Source organism: Lissotriton vulgaris, chromosome 1_1, assembly GCF_964263255.1.
Source record: "Lissotriton vulgaris chromosome 1_1, aLisVul1.2, whole genome shotgun sequence".
NCBI classification, from domain to species: Eukaryota; Metazoa; Chordata; class Amphibia; order Caudata; family Salamandridae; genus Lissotriton; species Lissotriton vulgaris.
Genome location: NC_141685.1, coordinates 1068627761 through 1068642772, shown reverse-complemented (window position 1 = coordinate 1068642772; position 15012 = coordinate 1068627761). Strand labels below are relative to the sequence as shown.

The window sequence follows — 15012 nt, the reverse complement described above, 5'->3', positions numbered from 1 at the left end:
TCCATCACCGTTTTTTAGCTCACTGCACCATCCCAGCTCAGAACTTGGCTATATGCAAATTAGTCTGACCCTGGCCCAGTGCATCATGGGAACAGGGCAGACCAAACTACCAAGCCAATTCTTATACTGGGAAGGAAACAATCTACCGGGGACCGGTTTCTGGCATTTCAGCCGTCTTCGGCCCGGCTTGCTTGAATCCTAATGGTGCAATGAACTAGGGACTCACATCTGAGTATACCCTTCCACGCTTATGGTGGACAAAAATGATTCACAAAAGGGGGTGGTGATGAACAGAGTGTCTGAATTAAGCAGACCACTCTTACCCAGTCCAAAGATCAGGGCTTGATCCATCACCGTTTTTTAGCTCACTGCACCATCCCAGCTCAGAACTTGGCTATATGCAAATTAGTCTGACCCTGGCCCAGTGCATCATGGGAACAGGGCAGACCAAACTACCAAGCCAATTCTTATACTGGGAAGGAAACAGGCTACCGGGGACCGGTTTCTGGCATTTCAGCCGTCTTCGGCCCGGCTTGCTTGAATCCTGATGGTGCAATGAGCTAGGGACTCACATCTGAGTATACCCTTCCACGCTTATGGTGAACAAAAATGATTCAGAAAAGGGGGTGGTGATGAACAGTGTCTGAATTAAGCAGACCACTCTTGTCCAGTCCAAAGATCAGGGCTTGATCCATCACCGTTTTTTAGCTCACTGCACCATCCCAGCTCAGAACTTGGCTATATGCAAATTAGTCTGACCCTGGCCCAGTGCATCATGGGAACAGGGCAGACCAAACTACCAAGCCATATCTTATACTGGGAAGGAAACAAGCTACTGGGGACCGGTTTCTGGCATTTCAGCCGTCTTCGGCCCGGCTTGCTTGAATCCTGATGGTGCAATGAGCTAGGGACTCACATCTGAGTATACCCTTCCACGCTTATGGTGGACAAAAATGATTCAGAAAAGGGGGTGGTGATGAACAGAGTGTCTGAATTAAGCAGACCACTCTTACCCAGTCCAAAGATCAGGGCTTGATCCATCACCGTTTTTTAGCTCACTGCACCATCCCAGCTCAGAACTTGGCTATATGCAAATTAGTCTGACCCTGGCCCAGTGCATCATGGGAACAGGGCAGACCAAACTACCAAGCCAATTCTTATACTGGGAAGGAAAAAAGCTACCGGGGACCGGTTTCTGGCATTTCAGCCATTTTCGGCCTGGCTTGCTTGATACCTGATGGTGCAATGAGCTAGGGACTCACATCTGAGTATACCCTTCCACGCTTATGGTGGACAAAAATGATTAAGAAAAGGGGGTGGTGATGAACAGAGTGTCTGAATTAAGCAGACCACTCTTACCCAGTCCAAAGATCAGGGCTTGATCCATCACTGTTTTTTAGCTCACTGCACCATCCCAGCTCAGAACTTGGCTATATGCAAATTAGTCTGACCCTGGCCCAGTGCATCATGGGAACAGGGCAGACCAAACTACCAAGCCAATTCTTATACTGGGAAGGAAACAAGCTACTGGGGACCGGTTTCTGGCATTTCAGCCGTCTTCGGCCCGGCTTGCTTGAATCCTGATGGTGCAATGAGCTAGGGACTCACATCTGAGTATACCCTTCCACGCTTATGGTGGACAAAAATGATTCAGAAAAGGGGGTGGTGATGAACAGAGTGTCTGAATTAAGCAGACCACTCTTACCCAGTCCAAAGATCAGGGCTTGATCCATCACCGTTTTTTAGCTCACTGCACCATCCCAGCTCAGAACTTGGCTATATGCAAATTAGTCTGACCCTGGCCCAGTGCATCATGGGAACAGGGCAGACCAAACTACCAAGCCAATTCTTATACTGGGAAGGAAACAAGCTACCCGGGACCGGTTTCTGGCATTTCAGCCGTCTTCGGCCCGGCTTGCTTGAATCCTGATGGTGCAATGAGCTAGGGACTCACATCTGAGTATACCCTTCCACGCTTATGGTGGACAAAAATGATTCAGAAAAGGGGGTGGTGATGAACAGAGTGTCTGAATTAAGCAGACCACTCTTACCCAGTCCAAAGATCAGGGCTTGATCCATCACTGTTTTTTAGCTCACTGCACCATCCCAGCTCAGAACTTGGCTATATGCAAATTAGTCTGACCCTGGCCCAGTGCAGCATGGGAACAGGGCAGACCAAACTACCAAGCCAATGCTTATACTGGAAAGGAAACAAGCTACCGGGGACCGGTTTCAGGCATTTCAGCCGTCTTCGGCCCGGCTTGCTTGAATCCTGATGGTGCAATGAGCTAGGGACTCACATCTGAGTATACCCTTCCACGCTTATGGTGGACAAAAATGATTCAGAAAAGGGGGTGGTGATGAACAGAGTGTCTGAATTAAGCAGACCACTCTTACCCAGTCCAAAGATCAGGGCTTGATCCATCACCGTTTTTTAGCTCACTGCACCATCCCAGCTCAGAACTTGGCTATATGCACATTAGTCTGACCCTGGCCCAGTGCATCATGGGAACAGGGCAGACCAAACTACCAAGCCATATCTTATACTGGGAAGGAAACAAGCTACTGGGGACCGGTTTCTGGCATTTCAGCCGTCTTCGGCCCGGCTTGCTTGAATCCTGATGGTGCAATGAGCTAGGGACTCACATCTGAGTATACCCTTCCACGCTTATGGTGGGCAAAAATGATTCAGAAAAGGGGGTGGTGATGAACAGTGTCTGAATTAAGCAGACCACTCTTACCCAGTCCAAAGATCAGGGCTTGATCCATCACCGTTTTTTAGCTCACTGCACCATCCCAGCTCAGAACTTGGCTATATGCAAATTAGTCTGACCCTGGCCCAGTGTATCATAGGAACAGGGCAGACCAAACTACCAAGCCAATTCTTATACTGGGAAGGAAACAAGCTACCGGGGACCGCTTTCTGGCATTTCAGCCGTCTTCGGCCCGGCTTGCTTGAATCCTGATGGTGCAATGAGCTAGGGACTCACATCTGAGTATACCCTTCCACGCTTGTGGTGGACAAAAATGATTCAGAAAAGGGGGTGGTGATGAACAGAGTGTCTGAATTAAGCAGACCACTCTTACCCAGTCCAAAGATCAGGGCTTGATCCATCACCGTTTTTTAGCTCACTGCACCATCCCAGCTCAGAACTTGGCTATATGCAAATTAGTCTGACCCTGGCCCAGTGCATCATGGGAACAGGGCAGACCAAACTACCAAGCCAATTCTTATACTGGGAAGGAAAAAAGCTACCGGGGACCGGTTTCTGGCATTTCAGCCGTTTTCGGCCCGGCTTGCTTGATACCTGATGGTGCAATGAGCTAGGGACTCACATCTGAGTATACCCTTCCACGCTTATGGTGGACAAAAATGATTAAGAAATGGGGGTGGTGATGAACAGAGTGTCTGAATTAAGCAGACCACTCTTACCCAGTCCAAAGATCAGGGCTTGATCCATCACCGTTTTTTAGCTCACTGCACCATCCCAGCTCAGAACTTGGCTATATGCAAATTAGTCTGACCCTGGCCCAGTGCATCATGGGAACAGGGCAGACCAAACTACCAAGCCAATTCTTATACTGGGAAGGAAACAAGCTACTGGGGACCGGTTTCTGGCATTTCAGCCGTCTTCGGCCCGGCTTGCTTGCATCCTGATGGTGCAATGAGCTAGGGACTCACATCTGAGTATACCCTTCCACGCTTATGGTGGGCAAAAATGATTCAGAAAAGGGGGTGGTGATGAACAGTGTCTGAATTAAGCAGACCACTCTTACCCAGTCCAAAGATCAGGGCTTGATCCATCACCGTTTTTTAGCTCACTGCACCATCCCAGCTCAGAACTTGGCTATATGCAAATTAGTCTGACCCTGGCCCAGTGTATCATAGGAACAGGGCAGACCAAACTACCAAGCCAATTCTTATACTGGGAAGGAAACAAGCTACCGGGGACCGCTTTCTGGCATTTCAGCCGTCTTCGGCCCGGCTTGCTTGAATCCTGATGGTGCAATGAGCTAGGGACTCACATCTGAGTATACCCTTCCACGCTTATGGTGGACAAAAATGATTCAGAAAAGGGGGTGGTGATGAACAGAGTGTCTGAATTAAGCAGACCACTCTTACCCAGTCCAAAGATCAGGGCTTGATCCATCACCGTTTTTTAGCTCACTGCACCATCCCAGCTCAGAACTTGGCTATATGCAAATTAGTCTGACCCTGGCCCAGTGCATCATGGGAACAGGGCAGACCAAACTACCAAGCCAATTCTTATACTGGGAAGGAAAAAAGCTACCGGGGACCGGTTTCTGGCATTTCAGCCGTTTTCGGCCCGGCTTGCTTGATACCTGATGGTGTAATGAGCTAGGGACTCACATCTGAGTATACCCTTCCACGCTTATGGTGGACAAAAATGATTAAGAAATGGGGGTGGTGATGAACAGAGTGTCTGAATTAAGCAGACCACTCTTACCCAGTCCAAAGATCAGGGCTTGATCCATCACCGTTTTTTAGCTCACTGCACCATCCCAGCTCAGAACTTGGCTATATGCAAATTAGTCTGACCCTGGCCCAGTGCATCATGGGAACAGGGCAGACCAAACTACCAAGCCAATTCTTATACTGGGAAGGAAACAAGCTACCGGGGACCGGTTTCTGGCATTTCAGCCGTCTTCGGCCCGGCTTGCTTGAATCCTGATGGTGCAATGAGCTAGGGACTCACATCTGAGTATACCCTCCCACTCTTATGGTGGACAAAAATGACTCAGAAAAGGGGGTGGTGATGAACAGAGTGTCTGAATTAAGCAGACCACTCTTACCCAGTCCAAAGATCAGGGCTTGATCCATCACCGTTTTTTTAGCTCACTGCACCATCCCAGCTCAGAACTTGGCTATATGCAAATTAGTCTGACCCTGGCCTAGTGCATCATGGGAACAGGGCAGACCAAACTACCAAGCCAATTCTTATACTGGAAAGTAAACAAGCTACCGGGGACCGGTTTCTGGCATTTCAGCCGTCTTCGGCCCGGCTTGCTTGAATCCTGATGGTGCAATGAGCTAGGGACTCACATCTGAGTATACCCTTCCACGCTTATGGTGGACAAAAATGATTCAGAAAAGGGGGTGGTGATGAACAGAGTGTCTGAATTAAGCAGACCACTCTTACCCAGTCCAAAGATCAGGGCTTGATCCATCACCGTTTTTTAGCTCACTGCACCATCCCAGCTCAGAACTTGGCTATATGCAAATTAGTCTGACCCTGGCCCAGTGCAGCATGGGAACAGGGCAGACCAAACTACCAAGCCAATTCTTATACTGGAAAGGAAACAAGCTACCGGGGACCGGTTTCTGGCATTTCAGCCGTCTTCGGCCCGGCTTGCTTGAATCCTGATGGTGCAATGAGCTAGGGACTCACATCTGAGTATACCCTTCCACGCTTATGGTGGACAAAAATGATTCAGAAAAGGGGGTGGTGATGAACAGAGTGTCTGAATTAAGCAGACCACTCTTACCCAGTCCAAAGATCAGGGCTTGATCCATCACCGTTTTTTGGCTCACTGCACCATCCCAGCTCAGAACTTGGCTATATGCAAATTAGTCTGACCCTGGCCCAGTGCATCATGGGAACAGGGCAGACCAAACTACCAAGCCATATCTTATACTGGGAAGGAAACAAGCTACTGGGGACCGGTTTCTGGCATTTCAGCCGTCTTCGGCCCGGCTTGCTTGAATCCTGATGGTGCAATGAGCTAGGGACTCACATCTGAGTATACCCTTCCACGCTTATGGTGGGCAAAAATGATTCAGAAAAGGGGGTGGTGATGAACAGTGTCTGAATTAAGCAGACCACTCTTACCCAGTCCAAAGATCAGGGCTTGATCCATCACCGTTTTTTAGCTCACTGCACCATCCCAGCTCAGAACTTGGCTATATGCAAATTAGTCTGACCCTGGCCCAGTGTATCATAGGAACAGGGCAGACCAAACTACCAAGCCAATTCTTATACTGGGAAGGAAACAAGCTACCGGGGACCGCTTTCTGGCATTTCAGCCGTCTTCGGCCCGGCTTGCTTGAATCCTGATGGTGCAATGAGCTAGGGACTCACATCTGAGTATACCCTTCCACGCTTATGGTGGACAAAAATGATTCAGAAAAGGGGGTGGTGATGAACAGAGTGTCTGAATTAAGCAGACCACTCTTACCCAGTCCAAAGATCAGGGCTTGATCCATCACCGTTTTTTAGCTCACTGCACCATCCCAGCTCAGAACTTGGCTATATGCAAATTAGTCTGACCCTGGCCCAGTGCATCATGGGAACAGGGCAGACCAAACTACCAAGCCAATTCTTATACTGGGAAGGAAAAAAGCTACCAGGGACCGGTTTCTGGCATTTCAGCCGTTTTCGGCCCGGCTTGCTTGATACCTGATGGTGCAATGAGCTAGGGACTCACATCTGAGTATACCCTTCCACGCTTATGGTGGACAAAAATGATTAAGAAATGGGGGTGGTGATGAACAGAGTGTCTGAATTAAGCAGACCACTCTTACCCAGTCCAAAGATCAGGGCTTGATCCATCACCGTTTTTTAGCTCACTGCACCATCCCAGCTCAGAACTTGGCTATATGCAAATTAGTCTGACCCTGGCCCAGTGCATCATGGGAACAGGGCAGACCAAACTACCAAGCCAATTCTTATACTGGGAAGGAAACAAGCTACTGGGGACCGGTTTCTGGCATTTCAGCCGTCTTCGGCCCGGCTTGCTTGAATCCTGATGGTGCAATGAGCTAGGGACTCACATCTGAGTATACCCTTCCACGCTTATGGTGGGCAAAAATGATTCAGAAAAGGGGGTGGTGATGAACAGTGTCTGAATTAAGCAGACCACTCTTACCCAGTCCAAAGATCAGGGCTTGATCCATCACCTTTTTTTAGCTCACTGCACCATCCCAGCTCAGAACTTGGCTATATGCAAATTAGTCTGACCCTGGCCCAGTGTATCATAGGAACAGGGCAGACCAAACTACCAAGCCAATTCTTATACTGGGAAGGAAACAAGCTACCGGGGACCGCTTTCTGGCATTTCAGCCGTCTTCGGCCCGGCTTGCTTGAATCCTGATGGTGCAATGAGCTAGGGACTCACATCTGAGTATACCCTCCCACTCTTATGGTGGACAAAAATGACTCAGAAAAGGGGGTGGTGATGAACAGAGTGTCTGAATTAAGCAGACCACTCTTACCCAGTCCAAAGATCAGGGCTTGATCCATCACCGTTTTTTTAGCTCACTGCACCATCCCAGCTCAGAACTTGGCTATATGCAAATTAGTCTGACCCTGGCCTAGTGCATCATGGGAACAGGGCAGACCAAACTACCAAGCCAATTCTTATACTGGAAAGGAAACAAGCTACCGGGGACCGGTTTCTGGCATTTCAGCCGTCTTCGGCCCGGCTTGCTTGAATCCTGATGGTGCAATGAGCTAGGGACTCACATCTGAGTATACCCTTCCACGCTTATGGTGGACAAAAATGATTCAGAAAAGGGGGTGGTGATGAACAGAGTGTCTGAATTAAGCAGACCACTCTTACCCAGTCCAAAGATCAGGGCTTGATCCATCACCGTTTTTTAGCTCACTGCACCATCCCAGCTCAGAACTTGGCTATATGCAAATTAGTCTGACCCTGGCCCAGTGCAGCATGGGAACAGGGCAGACCAAACTACCAAGCCAATTCTTATGCTGGAAAGGAAACAAGCTACCGGGGACCGGTTTCTGGCATTTCAGCCGTCTTCGGCCCGGCTTGCTTGAATCCTGATGGTGCAATGAGCTAGGGACTCACATCTGAGTATACCCTTCCACGCTTATGGTGGACAAAAATGATTCAGAAAAGGGGGTGGTGATGAACAGAGTGTCTGAATTAAGCAGACCACTCTTACCCAGTCCAAAGATCAGGGCTTGATCCATCACCGTTTTTTGGCTCACTGCACCATCCCAGCTCAGAACTTGGCTATATGCAAATTAGTCTGACCCTGGCCCAGTGCATCATGGGAACAGGGCAGACCAAACTACCAAGCCAATTCTTATACTGGGAAGGAAACAAGCTACCGGCTTGCTTGAATCCTGATGGTGCAATGAGCTAGGGACTCAGACATGAGTCCCTTTCTCACTGCACCATCAGGATTCAAGCAAGCCGGGCCGAAGACGGCTGAAATGCCAGAAACCGGTCCCCGGTAGCTTGTCTCCTTTCTGGTGAAGAATTGGCTTGGTAGTTTAGTCTGCCCTGTTCCCATGATGCACTGGGCCAGGGACAGACTGATTTGCATATAGCCAGGTTCTGAGCTGGGATGGTGCAGTGAGATAAATAACGGTGATGGATCAAGCCCTGATCTTTGGACTGGGTAAGAGTGGTCTGCTTAATTCAGACACTCTGTTCATCACCACCCCCTTTTCTGAATCGTTTTTGGCCACTATAGGTGTGGCAGGGTATACTCAGACATGAGTCCCTTTCTCACTGCACCATCAGGATTCAAGCAAGCCAGGCCGAAGACGGCTGAAATGCCAGAAACCGGTCCCCGGTAGCTTGTCTCCTTTCTGGGGAAGAATTGGCTTGGTAGTTTAGTCTGCCCTGTTCCCATGATGCACTGGGCCAGGGACAGACTGATTTGCATATAGCCAGGTTCTGAGCTGGGATGGTGCAGTGAGATAAATAACGGTGATGGATCAAGCCCAGATCTTTGGACTGGGTAAGAGTGGTCTGCTTAATTCAGACACTCTGTTCATCACCACCCCCTTTTCTGAATCGTTTTTGGCCACTATAGGTGTGGCAGGGTATACTCAGACATGAGTCCCTTTCTCACTGCACCATCAGGATTCAAGCAAGCCGGGCCGAAGACGGCTGAAATGCCAGAAACCGGTCCCCGGTAGCTTGTCTCCTTTCTTGTGAAGAATTGGCTTGGTAGTTTAGTCTGCCCTGTTCCCATGATGCACTGGGCCAGGGACATACTGATTTGCATATAGCCAGGGTCTGAGCTGGGATGGTGCAGTGAGATAAATAACAGTGATGGATCAAGCCCTGATCTTTGGACTGGGTAAGAGTGGTCTGCTTAATTCAGACACTCTGTTCATCACCACCCCCTTTTCTGAATCGTTACAAATCCTAGAAGTATGAAAGTTTGCTCAATCCACCCTCTGGCCTTTTTAACATTTAGGTAGGGCCACCATGATATGGCAAAACAGATTAACCCTCAGCTTAAAAGCTAAGGCCCCCATTAGGATGGCGGGCGGACATTGCCCGCCCGCCTTGCACGCGGTACTAGGGACCGCCCGCCATAAGGGTGGGGGTCCCGTGCATTGGATTAGGATGCGCCCGCCACAGTGGAGGGCGCATCTTGTATCTTTATTACTGCGGCGGGCGGTGCTGAAAGCATCGCCCGCTGCAATGGTAAAGACACATGTCGTGCATTTCAAAGCACAACGTGACAGGCACCGCGCGGTGCCTGCCACCTTATTCTTTGAAATGCTGGGGGGTACCATAGGTACCCCCCAAATGCACCCCCCACCCCCTGGAGTCCCTGGGGGCCCGTAACAGGCCCCCGCAGGGAGTCTCCGCAAGCCGCCACGGAAAGGCATTGACAAATGCCCATACTAATATGGCTGGCGGTATCTGATAGACACCGCCACCATATTAAATCTTTTCCGCCCCGGTCGCCGGAAAAGCGTCGGACGGTCTTTCCGTCCGCCGCGGACCCCCCAGCCATCTTAATATGGCGGGGGGTCATTGCAGCAAGGATGGCGGGCGGATCGCCCCGCCAGGCCGGCGGTGGCTACCACCAACCTGGTGGGGGCGATCTGCCCGCCATCCTAATGGGCCCCTAAGTGTCACATAAGCTGCGGGCAGATTTTACCCAACCACAAGAGTAACTTTAAGGGAAAGGTCATGTCTATAGACCTGCTGCACCTAGTAGGGCAAGTCAAAGGTAAACCATGATTAACAGGCTGAAACGCCTGCTTGTTACATTCACTAAAGCACACATAAAGAGTGCATTGGATGTAATGTGACATGTAGCAAAGGTGATTTCATGTACCTAGTTCTCCACCTGCAACTGTGACTGTAAACAGCTCGCCTTAGTCCCAATCTGAATTATGTTAAAGGTGATTAATATATCTGGCCTTTCTGAAGAGCTAAGTAGGTCAGAGTGCTGGATAAGCTCTGGCAGGATGGGAGGGAGAGGTCTATTCTGATGAGTGAGTGGGGAGTAGAGTTGTGCTGTTCAAACACACTAAACACCAGCATGACTCTTGCAAGGTTTTCTCCCTTAGTTTGGAAGGTTTCCTACTCAAGGTGGTCAATGGGGTCACAGAACTAGTTAAATTATGATAAGGCTGATGTAAATGACACCATCAGAGGAAAAGAAACTTCTGCCGTATAGAAAGACACTACGTGCACAGTTCTCTGGGATAAAGTACCTTAATGCAGGAAGGAACCATTGGCAAAGTGTCGGAGGACTGAGGGAATTATGTATGGAATGACTGAGTGGTTGTCCTAATTCATAGATTAACTACTACTACAAGAAGGGGATCCACTTCAGTCCTTTAGACTAAAATGGACTTTGAAGACAACAGGGAGAGCGGATCTTTCATCTGTTTCTTCAGAAGCTGGCATGGTGCTCACTTGAACTTCCACCAACCCTCCAGACATCTGTGCTTTGCCTCCCTTTACTCGCTCACACTTCCCGCATCCGCCAAAGCAACAGAGGAGAACGCTCCATCTCCTACCGCACTGTGAAGGCCTGGAATGTGATCCCCCTTTACCTCTGGACCTCATTTTCTCTGTTGGAATTCAGGAAAGGACTCAAGACCTGGCTATTTAACTGACCCATCCCTAGCATTTGGGTTTTCGGCACCTGGATGAACTCACAAGTGATTAGCCGCGCTTTACAAGTACTGTTTCGATTGACTTGTACCCTAGTTCTGAAAATGGTTCAGAAAGGTTCTTGAGAGCCGCTCCCTCTAGCCTTAGGGACAGAAAAGACAAATCAGATTTTTCTGCGGAAGAATCAACTGGCTAGTTGGAAGTGAAACTACATTGGACTCTGGGGCCCTGTAGTGAGTAGTTAAGCCCACGTTTATCTGCGCTCCCCTGCCCTACAAGCTCAGCATGAAAGGTTGAGGGCTGTAGGCGCCACCAGGTAAAATATATTGAACAATTGAAAAAGCAGGCAGCAGACCTGACTAGCAGTCTGCCCCGGAATTGGTAGCCCAGGTGTCCCTCTTTGAAGACTGCAAGCACTGGACTGTACCACCCTGCCAGAGAACCTACCATATTCTGTGCCACTGCCCATTGTTTTACAGAAGGAGACTGGCGTGCTGGTAACTGTGTATGGTTTTTGGAAGTGTGAGAGGCTTATGGCAACTTCTTTTTGGGTACTGCACAGGAACCTCCATTACCTTTAACATTAATATCTGGTTTATTTGGTGAGTTTTTTTTATTTTCTTCAAAATCAGTAGATTATGATTGGCTTACCCAATTCTTGTTTTGCTTTAATCTTTAAATCTGTTTATTTTCAATAAACAGGTTTGCTGAGGTTTCTGCTTGGTTGCCTCACTTTAATGTTGAATTGATACTGCATAAATCCTTTACTCAAATTTTTCTGAGCAAAAACCTGCCAATTTGTGCCATCACTATTAGGATCCACCTAGTTTTTCTAGTTTAAACTGTTTACCTAACTGGCACTGGATTACTAGTCCCAGCCCCACAAACTACTAATCTGTTATTTTACGCCTGCAATGCAATTCATCACAAAAATACATAAACACACACAGACACACCAGACAAATGTAGCTTTCAGACAAAAACAGAAAACAAATACATAAATCATAAAACCATTGCAAGTAAGCAGAAGTACACTCAATGTGTTGGATAGTAAACATCATTAAATCATTGCCATTAGCATCAACCCCTCAATCAAAAATACAAAGGAGCACATCATGGACCACAATAAGGCAGATAACCACAGACCAAACTGATGTGCAGTTGGAGCTCTGCCTGGCATTCCTTCTAATGTAACTTGATAACAGGAATGGAGCACTGTGTTCTTCTTGGAACCATCACACTGTGATTTTGCATTTGTAGTTGCCACTTTTGTGGAATCTGTGTAATGGCAAAAGTGGCCAGGGTCCATGCTTCATAGGTACATTTTGTTTTGGGTGTTGCACTCTTGTTAACATTTGGCAAAGTTCATATTTGTGAGCTACTGATGGTTTCAGATTCTGTCCCACAGCAATACTCAATCAAACTGAAGATGAAGGACTCATATTACAATAACAGTGATCAAGCAATTTCTCAGAAAACAAGAGACGGCAAAGGAATCTTCAAACATATGGGACTGTACCTAAAAGAGAAACAAAGCATTCTCCAACAAGAAAAGTAATACACATCTCACCCAGTACACTATCGAAAGGGGAATTTCTTAACTACAAAAGATAAAGTAATCTTCCGACAAAAAGTTGTAGGTTAACAAAGCAACAAATCTTCCAACATGGAGAGGGAAAATTGAATTTCTACACAAGACAAAACACAAGAGATGTCCCAACAAGAAGAGAGAGTAATTTTTCCCACCATTAAAAATGGCAAATTAATATTCCAATAATAATAAAAGTAGGATTCACTTTAAGATAAAATGGGTATAGATATTTTGCGAGTAAGAAAAAAGAAATTAATATGCAGATAAAGATAGGGACAATAATTATTCCAGTATGATATGAGACAATGATTTTTACTCTAATAAAATAAACAAAATTTGTTTTCCAACAATTAAAGGGATTATGCAAACACCTTGTCATTAAGTGAAAAATATTCGTCTAAATCTGAATGAGAAATAAGAGTAACAAAAAAGGAGAAATAAAGTAAAATCCATTAAAACAAATATATCAAATGCATACAAAAAGACAAAATAAAAGTAATCTCCCAACAAGGAAATACATACTGTATCTCATAAAAAGAAAATAGACAAACTGTCACCAATCAATATCAGAATGTAAAATAATATCCAGGCAGTACAGGAATCAATAAATACACTCAAGCAAGAAAAAAAGATCATCTTCTAGTTAGAAAGGCGACATAATCATTATCTTATGAAGAAGGCAGAAAGTAATATTCCTACTAGAAAAAAGTGAGAGGAATATTCTCAAAAAAGAATGTGCAACGGAGAGTTCAAATAAAAAGACAAAGGAATACAGATGAGAAAACAAAAAAAAGAAAATAAAGACATTTACCACCACAAAATGAATTTATGAATCTTCAATCAAAAAAGAGATGATGAAAAAAATTAATTTCAAAGCAAGAGACTGCACAAGGAGTCGCTGATTAATAATAAAAAAGTCTAAGAATGTGCCCAACTCACTTAAACGACAAATAAGTAATCTTCTAGTAAGAAAAATAAAAACAGAATCTTCCAACAAAAAGGAGACCCATGAAATCCCCCAGCTAAAAATGTCTGAAGAGAATATCCCAGCAATAAGAGAGATAAAGAAATTCCCACTACTTTGGAAAATTGACAGGGAGTCTTTTATCAAAAATAGACAAAGCTATTTTCATTAAAAAGTATTAGCTGACAGAATGGACCAACAAGAGTCCATGATATCCAGGAAAAGAAAAAAGGGATCTTCACAAAGAAAGGAATTTGCCTAGTAAATGAGCCAGATGTAGGTAACTTCCATTTAGCGAGTCCTTAATAGCGAGTATTACCGAATTGCTATTAAGGACTCGCTAAATGGAATGTAGGTAGGAATCGCTAAGATATTAGCGATTCCTTAACATTCCTTAATAACAAATCGGTAATTCCAATTAGCTATTAAGGAATACCTAGCCATTCATTCCTATGGGCTAGGAGGCCCATAGGAATTAATGGGAAGAGATTCACTATTAGCGATTCTGTATTACCGAATCGTTAATAGCGGGAGGTATTTCAAGGGTGCCAGGGTGTCAAAAGGACACTCTGTTGCACCCCTGCAATGTGCATGTGTGCACATGTGGTGCACATACATGCCCTAAGGGCTTGGATGTGTGCCACATGGCACATTAAAAAAGTGCTTTTTGTAAGGAAATCGCTACTTACCACCAACTTAAAGTTGGTGGTAAATAGCGATTCCTTAAGGCTCAAGTGCACTGTTTTCAGTGCTACGTACATTGCATTTAAGAAATCTGTATTTCCGATTCCTTAAATGCAAGAGCAAAATAAGTAATCACTATTTTGCGATTCCTTATTTTGCATGTAGGTTTAGAGTCACCTACATCGCACATGGCTAAATACTGGTCGGTAACGCAGAAATTTAACGAATTTCGGTGTTACCAACCGGTATTTAGCCACCTACATTTGGCCCATAGTCTCCAAACTGCAAAGAAAGACAAGGAAACTACCAATTAAAAAGAGACAAAGTAACAAGAACACTGGTGAAGGTAGCTTTAAAAAAAGTTTGTAAAGTAATCTCAAGAATAAAAATAGATAACATCTCATAATTCAAAAGAGAATAAAGACTGGTCTAAAAAGAGAACAGATAATGGCACCTTCAAACAAGAAAACAGACAAATGAATCAGGCAACAACGAAAGTGAAGGTGTCAGAGCGAAATTATGTTTTACCTACGACAGGATTAATTTAGCTCTTCAGGAAAAACCACCCTTTTTTCATGAGTAAGAACCAGCAATGGCAATTCTTCATTTGTAAACATAGAGCTCTTAGGTTCACTAATTATCAGTGAACGGCCTGTAAAGCAACAAATTAACATTGCAGAGGTGTGTTGGTGTTCTTTTACCCCCGAATCATATCAGGATAACTGCTTGCATTACTGATCTCTGGGCAACTAGATGAAAACCTCATCAGCTTATCTTTGAAAGATGAGGATGAGATTTTGCCTTATGGCCAGCTAACTATAGAACTAGGGAACCACAGTCGGGCATCGGTTCAACATCTTGTGATTTTGGGCAAAATCACATCATCATTCTGTGCCTAAAGCAATTAAAT

General features: G+C 46.0%; 1 protein-coding gene across 1 annotated transcript in view; it reads right to left on the bottom strand.

The window, feature by feature from the left end:
- The window catches only part of IL2RB (interleukin 2 receptor subunit beta), a 446549-nt gene that overhangs the window by 328981 nt on the left and 102556 nt on the right, over positions 1–15012 (bottom strand). The gene's annotated exons all lie outside the window — the stretch shown is intronic.